The following is a 17,944-nucleotide window of genomic DNA, read 5'->3' on the forward strand; positions in this document are numbered from 1 at the left end:
GGTTTTACACTCATGAGCTGACCTCAGGTCCACCAAGTAATCCTTCTTCCAGCTATTCCAAAAGCTTGACAAGTCTCTGCCAATATTTCCACCGCTGGCCCATGTCCTCCCCGCTCACATTGGTTGCCTGACAGAGTGGAGTCAGACTCTTTGGTTGTAGGGAGGTTAACTCAGCAATGAACTTCCAGGTTATTCCTTTATTGGTGAAGAATCCAGTGAGCTCTGTTCTCCTGATTGACTTCCACAGTTCCCTCAGATCTTTCGCTGCCCTTATGAAAGTTTTAGCATCATCTGAGTAAATAACTTTACACAGTCCTCGCCTTGCAAAACCTCATTAAGGCTAGTAGAAATCGTTCTGTAGTTAGATCTTTCACAAGCTCTAAATGCACTGCCCTTGTGACAGCTTAAATTGAAAAGTGCAATATACACCTTGGATTGACCACTAGACTTCTTGACATATAAGGGCCCTGCAAAATCTACCCCAGTAATCTCAAATGGTGGGGACTCACTGACTCTTTCTCTGGGTAAGGGAGCCATGACTTGCTGTGCTGGTTTCACCTTCAGTTTCAAACATATGTAGCAACGTGAAAATTGTCTCACTTTTAGAACCACGTTTTTTTTCCCCCTCATCTGCACTAGAGTATCTCTAAATCCAGAATGCATTACTATCTCATGGCAGTACTGAACCACTAACTCATAGTACTTGTGTTTTGTAGGTATCACCCATGGGTGTTGCTCCCTGAATCCTAGATCGAAAGGCTGTAGCCTGCCCCCTACACAGATGAGGCTGTTTTCATCAAGGAGCTGTTTCAAATCTCTACTTTTTGACACTAACATCTTTCCCAGCCTTCAATACACTAACTTCTTGGCTGAAACTGTGCTCTTGTGCCACCCTAACCCAGTACACTTCTGCTGCCATGAGTTTCTGTGCAGTTAGCTCTCCCTGAGTTGTTTTTTTTACTAGATCTAGCATTAGTGATGAATCTTTTCACCCAAGCAGTTATCTTTAGCACTGTTTTCAACCTGCTGTACTTTTCTAACGGTGGGTCAGCTTGTTCAGTGCTGTTAAACTGCACTACAGTCTGAAATGTAGACCTAAGCTCAGAGTTTATGTCCTGAACGACACAGCCCTCATCTGAACACTCTACGTCAACACGAGGTGACAGTGAAGTAGGTCCGCTCCACCACAGCTGACTCTGAATGAGTGTTTTGACGCTCTGGCCTTGAGGCAAATCTGCAGGATTTATTTTGTCACAGCAGTAAGACCATGACTCTGGAGCTCTCAGACTTTGTATTTCAGTCACTATTTGCCACGAATGGCTTCCACCTTTGTGCTGTGCTGCATATCCAGTGAAAGACAATCATTGAATCAGTCCACATGTTAGCAGCAGCAAGAAGGTTATGGGTTTGAGCCGTGGCTTGGACACAGGATGGGATCTTTCTGTGTGGAGTTTTCATGTTCTCCCTGTGCTTATGGGGGTTCTCGCCGGCTTCCTCCCACAGTCCAAAGACACCAGGAGGGGACGAGGTTAATCCATCCTAAATTGCCCGTAGGCGTGGCTGTGAGTGTGAATGGTTGTTTGTCTATATGTGCTGGCCCTGTGATGGACTGGTGACCATCACCATCTGAACACTCTACGTCAACACGAGGGGACAGTGAAGTAGGGTAAGTAAGCGGTAGAAAATGGAAATCTGAAAAAGAAAGAAAGAAGGCCAACATGAACAATGAATCAACACGATCCTATTAGCTGAACCACAGACCTGTTCTACGGAAACAGCTTAGAAAACTAACAATTAAGGAAGGTACTCAAGTTGCATGGTTAATTTTTTTTCTTCTTTTATAGGAGTGAATTTTAATTTAAGCCTGCAGTGTCTTTTCCAATTTCTGCCCTCGTGAGCATATATATTTAGACAGAAATCAAAAACATGGAGGAGATCCAAAAAAAGTCTTAAAAATGAAGTAAAGAATAAAAGCGATAACAAAAGCTACAGTTGATAAACAGTGTCTTAACTCACCATGTACTTCTTAACAAGGTTGTCAGGATCTTCATTTAAGTAGATGCATCATGCTTTCAGTATGCACTCCCTTTTTACTCCAATGCTTGGATTCAAAGTAAACGACCTACTAAAAGGGAAAGAAGTTAAACAGTCACACCAAACAGCTGAGTTACACTTTGAGTCAGGGTTAAAGTGAAAAACCCACACCTGATCCATGGCTACCATGATCTGGCTGATTCTGAACCCTGCTGCCCCCTTTTTTGAAAATCATCACTTGGCTGTAATGATCCACTTGGTTCATAAAGGTTGTAAGCAGGGGGATTAAAGTTTGAAGTTTGTTTATTCGGGATAAACCCCTTGTGTTGTCTCAACTCATTGAAATACAATAGACATACAGTAAAATATACAAACAATACAATCAAAATAAAATTCTAAGACAGGACAGTCATTCAATCGAACATTCACAGGTTGCAACCTCAGTTTCGACATAATTTCAGTTCATGTCACTGTCGTCCACATGAAAAAAATTTGGTACAATGAGGATAAGTGCATAAAACGTTAGTTGAGAAAAAGTAACATTCAATTCAAACAGCACAAACGCTCGAAATATCCTGTCATCCCCACAACCTTGATAAACAGACTGATGTTATGCGAACACATAATGTTAACTTAATTTAGGTTAAAATTAATTCTCTCAAGCTAGTTATTTGACACATTAAGTCAATGCTAGCTAACTTACCACTGTGCATTAAAACCTTGGCTGGAAAAAAGGCTGGACCGTCTTTTTTTTTTTTTTGCCTCTTTCCCACTTTACGCTTACCCATCCATCTTCGTCCTCCAGGTTGGGGCACTGTGGGACATTTTTGTAGACATTTCTGTCTGGTCTTCAACTCTCATCCAGCCAACTTCCCCAACTTTCACAGTGTTATCTTTGAAATAATATGTGGCATAAGTCATCTTGATACAGGCTGTTATCGCCGTGAGTAGTTAGCATTTACTTTATTTTTTTTTATAACGGTCTCTTCACCTACCTTCAACTGCCATTGATGAGAATGGGCGCGAACACAAGCGTGAGGGACTACGTGTTACGTGTAGGAGGGGGGAGGAAAGTAGACCCAAGGCGCAGACAATTAGGGTGGTGCACAGAAGATTTTACTGGAGGCGGGGCGGCTTGGCAGCTTCACTTGCGACAGGGAGGCTTGGCGGCTTGAGACTCACGAAATAGGTTAGTGCTATCTCGAACAAAAACACGCAACAAACTAAACGCACGTCACAAAAATTAATGGAACCAGGACGACCATGAGAAAACACAGGGGTTAAATACAAGAGGGGAAACAAGACACAGGTGGTGCAATCACCCAGGTGAGACACATGAGGTAATCACAGGAGGGAGGACAGGAAGACAGGACATGACTACAAAATAAAACAGGAAGCACGAGACAGGGATCGTGACACTACGTAGCCTTCTATCGCAAGATGTGTGCAGCGCGCCTACTGTGAGTAGCATCAAAATCTTTGCTGGGAGGTCAGAATGTGAGGGAATAATGTTACCTCTTGTTTTGGTCAAATTATTGCTGTGACTTGGGGAAACAATGACAAAAGGTTCAGGACCTTACAAAAGATACTTGGAAGGCAAGACGGCAAGAATTCCAAGGAGAACAAGATATGGAGCATAGATTATAAAACAGGATTTCAAACATGTACTTTACCACAAAGAAGCCAATATATGTGAAAATGTATTAAGTAGGCTACTGTCAAAACAATAAGTACAACTGCATGCCAAGTATACTTAAACATAAGGGACAAATATTTCAATTTTTAATATTTATAATACCTTAATACTATATTATACTTTTGTTTAGTATGTCTTGTTCAAAAGTTTAAGTATAGACCAAGTATACTCAGACTTTCTGTATAATTTTATAAGCCAAGTATAATTTACCATAACTTTGTTAAGTGTATCTGATAGAGACATAAATAAAATGTAAACTTAAAGTATACTCTTTTAGTTTCAGTTTAGAAGAAGTATACTTGAAGCACACTTGAATAAACTTCTTTTTCGTAAGGGAGTCCATCCGACTGCCTCCTTCAGTACCAGCGCAATCTTCATTCCCACCAGCAGTACCCCCCTGCCCCTCAGTTACAGCAGCCATTACCAAACCTCTGGCCGCCCCCAGGGCCAGGTGAGAGGGATGATACAGCACAATGCCAAAAACAGTTTGCCCGACAGTGTCACTCTTATCCTCAGGGTACACATCAGAGGAAATGTGTCAGCTGTCAACAAAATAGTTTTGAATACTGTACCCATTGTTACAGATGTGGCAGTGGGGAGCAGTACCTTGCTGGTTGCAGAGCAAAAGAGACAAAGCCAACAGGCTATTTAAATGAGAGAGGATTACCCCCACAGTACTGTCTGCACTGTGGTTTGAACTCAGTGTGCCAGGGCCTGGGGGGTGCTGCACTTGTAGTGACCGGCAGCAGGTGTGTTTGTTTTGTTTTAGATGTGCTGAAAGTTCCCTATTTATCCAATCTTCTATGGAAATGGACTGAATGTGATTGCTCAATCAAGCAGTTGCCATGGAGATATTTTATGCCGCTATTTTATGGATTTATTATGTCCATAAGATAGCGTAACGGGCAATATGAGCCAGTCAGGACATACTGCCGGAAATGTTTAATGCCATGGGACAATCCAAGCAGAGGGGGATTTCTATATGGACCCGCTTGTAACTGAGGACATCCTAACTGAGATCTCTGGGCACAGGTCTTCTGCAAATGATCGTAAAAACTTTCATAAGGAGAGGAAACAAGGAAAGAGGGGTGATGTCCGACTCAAGTTAAGATGCAAAAAATTTTGTTATATTACCCTCCTATCCATAATACTCACAAATGTTCAGTCACTCAGAAACAAGTTCGATGAGCTACAAGTGAACTATGGACATCGTGATCAATCAAAGGAACTTCGGACACTGCTACTGTTGTGGATGGCGTTTCAGCTGGCCTGGAGCCACGGCAACTCATCTCCGCTCCCCTCAATGAGGATCCAGTACTCCAGTGACTTTCTCCTACAATGGAGTTATGTAACAGATTTGCCATCAAACTGGGATTTATCAAGAATACGCCCAATCGGACAACAATGTTGGGGATTGGGTTCAGCTCGTAGTACTAGGACCATGAAGCAAGGATGCAGAGGATGTGTTCGTCTTACGGTGAAAAAAAACAGTCACTCTTGCGTATCCCTCTGCCATCAATCATCCTCTCAAATGTGCAGTCACTTCAGACCAAATCCAAAGAACTTCAAGCACAGACTATGTATTCTCACGATATCAGAGACTCTTGTATCTTGGCGCTGTCCGACCGGGACACGGACAGTGTCTATGCAGTTTCGGATCGCTGGTGGGGTGTGTGTGTGTCTCTACATGAACGAGCACTGGTGCAAATTGATTAACATACATTAAGGACTTTTCAGAGGGTGCTTGTCTTTCTCTTCAGGGGTACCTTGATTGCACAGGCTGGGATATGTTTAAGGACTCATGCTCCGATATTGATGTATTGACGGATGTTATCAGTAGTTGGGTGTCTTACTGTGAGGATACTGTCATTCCAACTAAGGCCTTAAAAGTTTACCTCAAAAATTAGCCTTAGCTTGTAATTTTCCTTTGCCATTTTCCCCAATGTTCGCCTGTACCTCCCTGGTTTATTGCTGTGTGTAAATACCATAGAGTTAGTTTCATGATGTTTGACTGTTAAAGTTGGATGCTGACATTGTGTTAATATGTATTATTTATCTGTCCATAAGCTAAAGCTGTCTTATACTTCTATGATGTTAAGCTAATAAATTAAGTCCCCCCATGTGCTTTGTGTGCTTTATATGAGATTATTTGTATACCTATGATACAGTAATTGATTGCTGAATACTGTCCTTTATATCCTTAGTCATCTCACTATGCTTTTGTATTATGTATGGTGTGTGCTATACTGATTGTTACTTTGTATTGCTATTGCAGACCACTGTCAAATAAATCAACATTTAAACTTGACATCTGCATCCGTGTTCTTTAGGGGAACACTAACCCCTACACCCTGCCATTCTAAACCAGACTACACCCCTGAGCCAGATTACAACCAAGGTCTTAATCCTACAGATGCCAAGACTCAGCCTTCACCCCAACGTGCTTCACAGAGAGACACCCCTCCCCCCCTTTAGCTTACCTGAGTGAATATGTGGTTGTAGCTCTTCCTTGTGAGGGACAAACCCACACTACACAACAGGCTCCCTCCCAGAGAAGATCTTGAATTGCAGCAGTACATAGAGGAGGATCAAGAAATTGACCATGAGTGTCAGTGACTTCAAACTCAAGCCAGAGAAGCCCAACAGCTACAAGAGGAAGCCATTCGAATACAAGAATCGCTAACCAGGCAGCTGGAGAGGTGATGACAGTTCAAGAAGCTGGAGATAGTTAAGATGGTTGCTTCTCTCCTCAAAGAGAAATTGCAGGACCCTGGCTGCACCAGATCACCATGTCCTTCATATCATAGCAAGGCAAGTAACCCGGTGTGTCCACCCCCAGGGCTCCACACGGCCCCATCTCTGCCTCCAGTTACTATGGCTCCACCTTCTGCTAACCAATCTCTGGCTCTGCCTCTAGTGGCTCTAGCTCCACCTCCAATGAGTGTGGCTCCACCTCCAGTGCAGTATCCATCTCTTCCCCCACTGCTACAGTCTGCTCTTCCTTCCACAACCTTGCCTTCAATGTAATTATCCCCCATGAACTACAACCTGGCCCCTACTCCATATTCAGCTCATCCAGCGCAGTATCACTCAGCTCAGTTGGCTTTCACCTACCCTGTCCAGGAAGCGTTGTGCTCTGCTTCAGCTTTGCCTCAATCCAGTCTACAACAGCCACAGGCAGCTGATGGTTCCTCATTCCTCGCCATATCCTATGGCATCCCCAAACTTATGATTCCTCGCTTTCAGCATGGCAAAGAAAGTGACTTTGCCTTGTTGAAGATCGCGCTCAACAACCTCCTGAACAGCCATCTGCACCAGAATGAGTCGTACAAATATCAAGTGCTCCTTGAACACCTGAATTTACCGAGTGCCCTCAAACTAGCCAAAGCCTACATGCACAATCCAAGGCCATATACAGCAGCCATGTTGGCTCTACAGGACAAGTATGGTCAGCCACGTCAGCTCATTCAATGTCACCTGCCCTCAACATCCTGATGTCAGCAAGTTCTCCACATGAAAGGATCTCATGCAGGCGGTCCCTTCCTTCCTCCCACATCAAGGCTGAGCATCTCCTCCTAAGACAGATGTAGTGGGAGTGATTCCCATAAGAGTGCAAAACTCTGATCTTGGACAGACCCTTACCAACCTCCAGTCGTTTGGGCTTCTTGTCTCTTGAGTATGACTAGGATACAGGATTATCAGAGTTGGAAGGAGGTTATGTAGAGTGGAGCAGCCAGAACCAGACACTATCCACCTGGTTTTGCTAGACCCAAAACATCCGCTGACCAACTTTATCATCCAATATTTTGATGATACTCTCCTGCATCCTGGACCTGAAAGAGTGCTAGGTGAGCTATGGCAGATCGAGTTCTGTTTCAATCCCTCCAGTGCTCCCCACTTCAGTGGAGCATGTGGTGGATAATGTTAACAGTGAAACTGTTGCTGATAAGTTTGTAAGATGTTTTGACCATGAGAATAACATGTATGTGTAGTGTCATAGTAATTGGAGTTCATTCTGAGAATTTTTATATCTATGATATAGGGTTTACATGGGTTAATGTTTGCATAATCTCAAGGAATGTCATTTTTTAAAGATTTTCAAATATTCCACAATTAGAGCAGACCGTGAACGTCTCATGTCCGTTTTGCCTCTGTTTTGCATGATTGACAGGTATCATGATCTTATCGCCAATCACTGTCAAGTTAGGGTGAGGAGTGTGACCTGTCGGTTTTTTGGTAAAGGCAGGGATTCATCTGGGGATGAACCAGGGACACGGAGCGGTCTGCTGACGAGCGATGCTGAGAGATGGCAATGCAGTGTTGAAAGTTCGTTTGAAATTCTTTGCAAGTTGAGTGTTGAAAGTGGACCCAGTGGGACTGAGGCTTGGTGTAATCCAAGTGGGCGGGAGTGGGTGCGTTTTGTTGCGGGACGTCTGGGTGAGTGTTGTCGCTGAATTGGGCAATGGGCCTAAATGTGATACATGCTAAATTGTTAGCTGATTAGCGTTGACTGCGCAGGAGCAGAGGAAGACCAGAGTCGAGGTGCACGTGCGAGGTCGGGCGATATTTTCAAGTTCCTGAGTGAGTAGACTGCTAATTGTTACATTATGGACATTGTGAGTCAGTACATTTATGTGAAGTTTTGGGTTTTATTCCCTTTTTTTCTCAGCTCTCTGGTGACAGTTATAACAGCATTCTGAATTTCCAAGGGACTGTGAGTACGAACCACTCACAAATCGACGTTTACACACGAGCTCCAACAGCACGCCAACATACTTGGTACCACAGACTGGTTGAGGAAATCCCGGGTACTGAGTATTAAGTATTTTTATTTTTTATTTCTTTACTCTGTCAAAGTGAAATAAATGTGATTTTTTTTTTGTTGCATTTAACCCTGTGTATTTTTCCTGTTAACTAATGTGGGAATTTGAAGGCTATCTTAAAGTAAGGCATGCATGGGAGTCAAAGCTCACACACAGTATAGCTATTTTATAATATAACTGGGCCTCTTTGCACTAAGAATTAAATTCCATTTTCTTCACAACTCCCAGGTTCATATTTTGCAGCTTCACCAATTCCTCTCCCATGCAAAATACAGTGTTTATGGTTGAGTGTGAAAAAGATTTTTCTTAAAAACATAGGAATTGAGTGAGGGGGCTACATATGTGATGCTTGAGTAGGCTACGACTATGTTGCTGGGCATTTGAAAGTAAGGACAAGCCAGCTGATTGACACACACCACTAGGTCTCTCTTCTCCTGTTGGGGTTCCTGGGACTGGAGGCCACCCTGGTTTTACGCTGGACATAGCAGACTCTGAGATTAAGGACATCTCACTTGGCTCAAATCACCTGCACCCACTTCTGGATACTTGTTCTGCTAGAACTCCTGATTTTGCTTCAGTCTAAACTCCTGCATGAACTCCAAAGTTCAGACTTAATTCTCAACCCTGCAGGAATCTCACGTTTCCATTCTTATAGCAGTGCCTCTTTCCTCCCTGCCAGCTTTCTGTGTGTGTGTAAGAAGGACTTTATGGCTAGCAAATTTATGGCTGCATTCTGCTGTCCTCTCTAACAAACCTCAGAGGAGAAAAAGCTTCTTTCATTGTAAGTTCATCTGTAAATCATCACTGCAAACAAACTGTTGTCAATACATTAAAGTGTAATCTAAATGGACAACCATCAAAGCTGATGGACAGTGCGTTTACTCCAGTGGACTTTTATTTATGCGGTAACACTATTAAAACACATGTGATAAGATAAAAAGCACAGAGTCTAAGGTCAGTGAACTAATTCAATAAATGTTCAACAGCTATGACAGGTTTGGTGCCATTAGCAACTGAGCTAACAGGACAGGACAAAGAAGCAACAACAGCTTTGTTTGTATTGGTATGATGTTTGATAGACATGATCTAAATTTTTTTTGGAGTAAAATAGGATTGTGTTATTTTTGAAAGTTTATAAGTTCTCAGTGTGTTCATGAAGTGTTATGCAGATGTTATAGTAGGCTCATAGGTTTCATAAAACATGCACGGAAAACATAACCAGATGTTTTGCTAGTTTAGATGAGATGCCTGTGAAATATACGCTTACACAATGTTAAAACAAATGAGATTATGATCTGTTTCATATTGTAAAAATGCTGTCTCTCAACAAATTTGACAGCGCAGAGGAGAATTAAAAACTGGAAAGGGACCTTCATCATACGAGGAGGCTACAAGGATACAGAATCAAATTCTGTAATACATTTTCTTCCCAACTGTCGCAATTTGGTATTGCAGATCACCAGTCCAGGAACAAGAGCCACATGTATGTTAAAGAAAATAATTCAATCATATGACCTCAACAATTTCATCAAAATTTTTTAGATAACCATTGCATCGGAAACACTGTAGATCTTCCAGATCAGCGAACCAGAAAATAGGCTTTTTTTTTTAACTCTACAGTGGCTCAAGGAATTTGATCAAATTTAATCTGACATGTCTTGAAAAATGGAGCCAACAGCCACTGTATATCCTGATGATGGCTTTGAACAGACCTCAGAATATAGGATTTGATTTTTGGTTTTACAATTTGAACCAGGCTGCCTCCACCTCTTTCCACCAAAATATACCCCTTTCACCCTGAAAAACACGTGTCAACACAGATTTTTGGACCCCTGTTTGCTTGGCATTAGGGCGCGTTCAAGCTTCCAAAAAACCCAGGTCTGAACTCCCGCTGTGAGGGCTGCGTGCTGGTGTTTTTGTCTCTCATACGTCATTGCGCTGACGTCATCATTACACATAAACGTGCACTGGAACACTGAGAGGTAAACAGCCGATGTCCGATCGGCCGCAATGGCTTTAAATTTTCTTCAAAAAATGAGGCATGAGATGGGAGTCAGAGTGCAAAACCAAGGTGCCATTTTTTTTCTCAGTAGGAGACACCAAAAAAAGAGATTACATTAAAAACTCCTGACTGCCTTTTATACCCTCCTGATGCAGGAAATTAGACAGACCAGCCCATCGAGTGTAGGTGAAACCACAACCATATTCTGCAACAAATACTTACATAAAACCAGCACCATCGCAATAACATGACCTGACTCAACAGATAAAAGATTGAAACTACTACACTAACTCAGTCATACATCCACATGCATAATGATCTGAATCACCCTTGCCTGTGATCATGTGTGTTTCCCAGGTCCCCCCCCCCCACGGTATAGAAAATGTTTCCCATGTTTGCTAATTCAATAAACCTTACCATTTATGTGTGTGCCTATTATTTACATGCACTTCTCATACCACAAATGCTACCTTCAATTAATCATTTCAGTAAAGGAACCCCTGGTCTCCATTATAACCGACAACATGGACGTCGTCGAGTCGAACATATGAGTTGTCATTCGCGGGACATCAACAGGAGGACTGATCTTACGGCAGAGGCCAAAACTTTATTGAGAGATGAGAGAGCAGCTCTCAGCCCAGCAGAAGTTTTTTCATTTATTTATTTTTTGCCGGAGCTTTCACGACGACAGCTTGACAGGCGACACAGTGACAAAATCAGGATGCGGCAGGAAGGTCGCACAAAACCTGAGACGATGCGGGTTGCCCTTTTCACACTGCAGGCGAGCCAAGCCAAGCCGAGCCACTAAACTCCCGGGTCGCTTGGCAAGTCGGTCGACACGGGTCAAAATGCCGAGTCGACCCTTTCAGAGTGCCAAAAACCCACCTCAACCCGTGTTTCTGGTGCAGTGGGAAAGGGGCTTTAGATAAAAATGCATTCTTAAATTCATGTAATATCCTGCTTATATACACTGGTGATCATATGACCTCTGCAAGAAGAAAATATATGAAGAAAAATGTTTATAGTTATGTAAATGTTTGGAATAACCAGATACTTTTCAGATCTAAATGCATTTTTTTACTGCTTTTGTTCGCCTATTATATTCTCCCTTTCATGTTTACATTTTTCTGCAGCATAATGTTTGAGTAAACAGCGAAAACCTTGCAGAGAAGTGATGATCCAGCAAGAATTGTTTCTCGCTGATGCCACCCAGATTGAGAAGGTACTTGCTGCCATTATGAGTCTAACACAATTCAAACGGATAAGAACTTCTTCAGACTCTGGGCTTGGCACAAGAAGCATCATGCGTGTTAGCTCGAATAAAAATCACTTTGATCGTTCTTGAATTATACGCATTCACCTCTAAGAGATGAAAGCTCTCAAATCCTCTGAGTAAACTGTTTACATATGTGAATTTATAATAGCAACCCCAGTACACACCAGTTAGTGCTGACAAATGTTGATGCTGACATTTTGATACACTTTCAGGAAATGTTCCTATATTTTGCTTTAACATGGCTTGTTTTAGACTTTTGTTGGAGTACAGGAGGTGTCCAGCAGAGGGAAGCACACAGTAACTCACTCCTGTGTGAGGAACCAAGGAGTCTGGAGGAACTTTGCTAATTAGTATGGCTGCTACAGTGTGTCAGCACACTGGTGTGTGTGTGTGTGTGTGTGTGTGTGTGTGTGTGTGTGTAAGTGGTCCTGGAACTAATCAATTAAGGCTCAAAAAATGAAGAACAGCAGGGGAAAGTCCAGGGAGAAACTGGACTTTCCCATGATGCTCTCTGTTTGACAGTAGTGGACTCGCTCAGTGTTGAGGACTATATCTGTAACTTTTACGATGAGTGAACAATATATGTGAAGAATATCACCATTTCTTTTCTTTCTTTTTTTGTAATTGAGCTGTTGTAACACACAAATTTCCCATTGTGGGATCAATAAAGTTCTATCTATCTATCTAGACCATGTTTTTCCACCTCAAAGGGGCAAAGTCAATGCACATGATCTACATGATCAGGTCTATATGCTGCCAGGGCTACACAGTTTGATACCGCAAGGAAAATGACAACTTTTATTCACCATCCTTCCCAGAGCAAGACAATAAGATGAACATCCGTCTCTCCTCTCATCAAATAGGGGAGGTTCAGTCTTGAAGGTCTCGCTGCCAGAAATTAAAATGTGCCCTTGTTTTTAGGCCTGGAAATCAAAAGGCAATACAGAGGCCTGATTGTGTTCACCACAATGTCTCAATATCAAAACAAGGGAATCAGAATCAAAAAGTGCTATTTATCACACATTGTTATCTTACTTGCTTGCATATTTTCATCACGTGTCTTGATATAAAGATTTGCTGTTGGCAATTATTTTTAAGACAGAAAGAAATGAGAAATATGACATTGTGGTTTTATGCCTCCATGATTTTTGCCTTTTCCAGTGACCTGAAGCTTTGACCACCAAAATCTCTCCACTTTATCTTTGAACCCCAGTGGATGTTTGTGCCAAATATGTAGAAATGATCTCAAGTCATCTCTGAGATTTCATGTGAATGGCACCAATGGTTGGAAAACCTTTAAACATAATGTATCCAGATCGCAAATGTCGCCAGGGTGGAGGAACTGAAGGTTAAATATGTTTAAATTAATCTTTGCATTGATTTAAATATTCCTGTCCATTCCCTTATTTTAAGTTATTAAATAAAATTATTTAAAATTCATCTTAAAATGCCTTCACTTAACCAAATTTAAGTACGCGTGAATAAACACAATATAAATTGCCAACTAAGTCAATATTTTATTTTGGTACTATTTGAACTTTCCCAGAAACAATGTAGAGGAAATGATGGACTGTGGTAAAATTCTTATTTCCTTAAAATATGTCAAGAATAACCAAAATTCTACGTCCACAGTACAGATTTAGCCTACTTGTCTAAACAACTGAACCATTTTCTATCATATTAACATTGGCTCTCTTTTCAGTTGCATCAAATAAGTGAGAAATGTTAAATAAGTTCCATCTTTTGTTTTGGGATATCCCGTATCATGAAGTGTATAGTTGAAAGCAGTGACTCTATATATACCTCTTGGTTACTCTTACAAATGAGTAAAAAACAAATTACTTGCTGCCTCTTTGACAGAATCTTTTAAAGCCAAGAACACCTCTTAAGAAAAATTGTAGTTTAGCTTGTAGTTCAGTTTATAAGCAGATAATCTTCTGAACAGCCATCACCCAATCATCAAAATAAAGTAAGAGCAAATAAATTTTTTTTGAGTTAGTTGGGACATTGTGGGGTGTCTGTATATCTACTGACTGCAACCTAGGCAACAGAGGTCCTTTATCCGCTTTATCACTCTATTAAAGAAATTGGAAGTGAACTAAATTCAGCCAACCCTCAAGTCATACCCATTTTATCCCTAAGAAGACCATGTTTGGAAATAGCCTTATCAAATCTTTGACTCTTTATTGTATGAACCCTGAAGCGAGGTACAACAGCCCATTGTATCCTAGAGACAAGCCAGCACTGTCTGCACTAGCTGGGGTCAGTCTGGTCAGTCTGTCTCTCAGACTTGAGGACAAGTCCTTGCCCATGGCTGCTCATGCTGCACCTATAATGCTGTGGGGTAAACAGCTCCTGGTCTCCTTCTGAGGCCTAAGTCCCACCAGCAGCATTGATCCAGGCTGCAGATGAGCTGGAAATGTAATCAGGTAAGTGTTGAACACTGGCTCTCAGGGGCTAAGGTCAACCTTATACGTACACACACTCACTCTTGGACACCCCATCGCAGTCATGTTAATATCACTCCATAAAGCCTATAAAGCCCAAGTCCCCCGTGTTGTACTGCCTCATTGCCTTTGTCTGACTCTGTTGTCAAGGCACAAGTATGTATGGTGTGATGGGGCAGCCCCTGAACCCTCCTGGAGCAACTGAATGAAAGGATGGATGGAGGAAAGCAAAGAAAATACACTTATCATTGCATTAAAGGAGCACAGGACACAAGGGTTGAAGAAGCGGGAGACTGATTGAGGGAGGGTGCAGCAATAGTCTTTGTTCTGGTTGGTGTGACTCACAAAGCAATGGCCCTTGCGGCAGAGCTTAGTTACCATTACCAAACACAGAGGGGGGAGGGAGAGTGTGTAGGGGTGTGAGGACTGGGGGATGTTACTGGAGCCCAATCAAACCTCACTCATGGGTGGGTCATCCAGTCATAATGTCATATGTAGCTTCCTGGGAGTCACACAATTTAACCCTTTGAGAAACAAAATTCTTAGTCGTCCTTTCTTTGATTTTATGGCAGTAACTGTAAAAAAAAAAGAAAGAAAAAAACTCATTAAATTTAAAACTATATATGAAATCACAATGAAAAGAGGAACACAAGTAAATACAGTACTCTGGTGCTACTTTCACTCAAAGAACATGAAATGGACCTAAAGAAACTGAAGTAGTTGCCATGACAACTTCATATTTATGCACGAAAAAAGACATGTCAAAACAATCTAATTTCCTGTAGCTCATTTGGTAATACAGTATATGCTTTTGTAGGACTTGAAACACAACTTCACGTCAGTATTTTTTAGTTAATGCCAGTCTATGTCCAAACCTAGCACTGAATGTAATTTGGCTGTTGCTAGAATCGTCCATTGTCATCTTCCGCTTATTGCTACACATTAAGGGTGGCGGGGGGGCTGGAGCCTATCCCAGCAGTCTTCGGGTGAGAGGCGGAGTACACCCTGGACAGGTCACCAGTCCATCACAGGGTCAACACATAGAGACAGACAACCATTCACACTCACAGTCACACCTACGGTCAATTTAGAGTATCAATCAGCCTCGTCCCCAATTGCATGTTTTTGGACTGTGGGAGGAAGCTGGAGTACCAGAGAGAACCCACACAGGAACAGGGAGAACATGGAGACTCCACACAGAAAGATCCCGTGCCCGAGCCGGGACTCGAACCCGGAACCTTCTTGCTGTGAGGCCACAGTGCTGACCACTGCACCACCGTGCAGCCCTGCTAGAATCATCTTAACTAATAATTATTTTTATATTATTATTTATTAACTTTGCTTGTATGGATATGAGTTACTTGAAAAACAATTGTTTTTAACCCAGGGAACAAATTTTACTCTACAATGTTACTGTATATACAGTTTATTGATGTTTTTTTTTGTGATTATGCATTCTCCTGTGGGTTAACTAAATTCAATCAATATTTAAATTTCTGCAATGACCATCTGTGACTTTCTTCAGATTATGATATATAGTGCATAAATGAATGTCTTACGCAAGTCCACAGACCATAACGCAATATTGAGAGGGGACAGTTTTCATCCAGCAGCACTGAAAAAAGTCTGCCTGTCAGTCAATTTCATCTTGTTCCTAAATATTGTAGTGATGATGCATCCTACTGGGCACAGGCCACGGGGTAAAAAAGTGACTAAGTTGCCAGGGAACTCTTTGACCATCTAATGTGAGACCTTTGGTCAACGACAACAGTAAAGTTCAAAGAAATGCCTTATTGTGCTGTACCTATTCCCAACTTGGTTTTGAGCAAGGAAATATCTGCTATAAACACTGGCATTTTATTGACTCAGACTTGAAATTGAGTAAGGTCTTTCAGGAGAAGCCTAAACTTTATTTGAAAGGTCCCACTAAGCTGAGAGATTTTTAAATTCAAGCTGGTTTGTGTCCTTAGTGTGCATAAACCCTCCTTTTTTGCCGGAACAACCAAAATACTTACATGCATAAATGTCAAAGTTTCAGTCACCCTCATACTGGTTGGGTTACATCTATATATGGTGCTATCACATGTGGCACAGTGCAGAGAGTACCTGCTGTCCTTGTGGCTTGGCTCATGTGGGAGAGACTTCCCTCAGCCCAGGATCAGCAAGCACAAGAGCATCATAAGAACTGTCCATGAGCATAGCTCTGTTGCTATCCATTTTAAACAAGCTGCTCACAGTGTTAGTACATTGGAATATGTCGGTGTGGAAGGCATTAAGCCTCTCAGAGGAATTGATCTGGAACATATCTCAGCTGTCATTTGGCAATAAGCAGAGTACACCCTGGACATGCCACAAGGCCAACATGTAAAATCATGTTTATTTGCTACATACATTGGTTTTGACCTAATAGCTAGAGCTACAGAGTCACACGGGTGGGAAGCTAGAATGCTGAATAATGGTCGAGGAAGCAACTTGTATAAATCAGGGAATCTGTAATTTCATCCTCCTCATTTGACCAACAACTATATTCTATACCTTCTAAAGCAAACACTTTGTGTTTGGTACAATTGACCACCCAGCAAATTGCACTGCGTGTCCTAAACCTATCAGTGTATTAGCCTGACCATAGTGACCCTTTTCAATGTCTGATGTCAGCATTAAGCTAAGAGTGCTACTGCGGTGCTTTTCTGTTTTACAACTGACGTTAAAATTATGACTATCAAAGCTTATTTTTCATCACTAGGTGACTCAAGAGGGCTGGTTCTATGTTTTGTCTTGCAGGTGAACATTAACTGTGTATAAGTGTGTCTGAATTCAGCTTATGGAGTGAGCAGGATGTCCTGTCCTCCTTGTTGCTATTATCGCACGCTGAAATGGCCAGACGCTACCCCCAAAACCATTTCCCCTCAGTCAACTGCTCTGTCTTTCTTTGTTTTTCTGTCTCTCACACATGAATAACACACACACACACACACACACACGCACACACACACACACACACACACACACACACACACACACACACACACACACACACACACACACACACACACACACACACAGCTCTATTCCAGCCTGAACACAATGGGGACATGTCTAACACAGCCCTGTCACCTTGCTAAAAATAATTTGTGCGAGGTACAGGCATGAAGATTGTATAGGAACAATGGTGTGACTGGACTTTGATCAGCCAAGATGGCACTCAACTGTTTTAAAGAGGCTCTGCACAATTAACTTGACAGAGCTCTATTTCAAACTTAAGAATCAACTCAATTGTGCTCCAACAAAACACAAACCCATGTCAGTAATTCTAAGACATAGGTCACAAAAAATACATATTTTCATGAAATCTTCTTAAAGGAGGGATTATTTTTTGATATCTTGAAAAACTAAAGAGAAAATGGAGATAAAAGTGTGGACCAACAAGTGCACAAATGCTTGCCCCTCAACTTTAAAGCTAAATGTATACCCTTCAGTTTACTTCGTACTGTCTCTATTAATCAAAACGTGCACTTTTGTCCTCTTACAGCCCAATATTGCATTTTAGAGACAACAGATGCACTGTTGGGAGATCGACATTCAAAAGGGAACCTGTAAATACAGAACTTTTCTTGTCTCTTACCTGTATTTTTGAGTGTGCAGCCAAAAATGTACCAAAATCAAATG

General features: G+C 41.8%; 1 long non-coding RNA gene across 1 annotated transcript; it reads right to left on the reverse strand.

Moving 5' to 3' along the window:
- Positions 1 to 1,275: 1,275 nt before the first annotated feature.
- Positions 1,276 to 17,924, reverse strand: LOC147250759 (uncharacterized). The gene is made up of 3 exons (XR_015119016.1): positions 17,901 to 17,924; positions 2,017 to 2,125; positions 1,276 to 1,692 (listed from the first exon to the last, which is right to left on the reverse strand). It is a non-coding gene; the product is annotated as an uncharacterized LOC147250759 (long non-coding RNA).
- Positions 17,925 to 17,944: the final 20 nt, after the last annotated feature.

This window comes from Aulostomus chinensis, chromosome 13, assembly GCF_037954235.1.
Source record: "Aulostomus chinensis isolate RoL2024-O1b breed Wild chromosome 13, RoL_Achi_v1.0, whole genome shotgun sequence".
Taxonomy (NCBI): domain Eukaryota; kingdom Metazoa; phylum Chordata; class Actinopteri; order Syngnathiformes; family Aulostomidae; genus Aulostomus; species Aulostomus chinensis.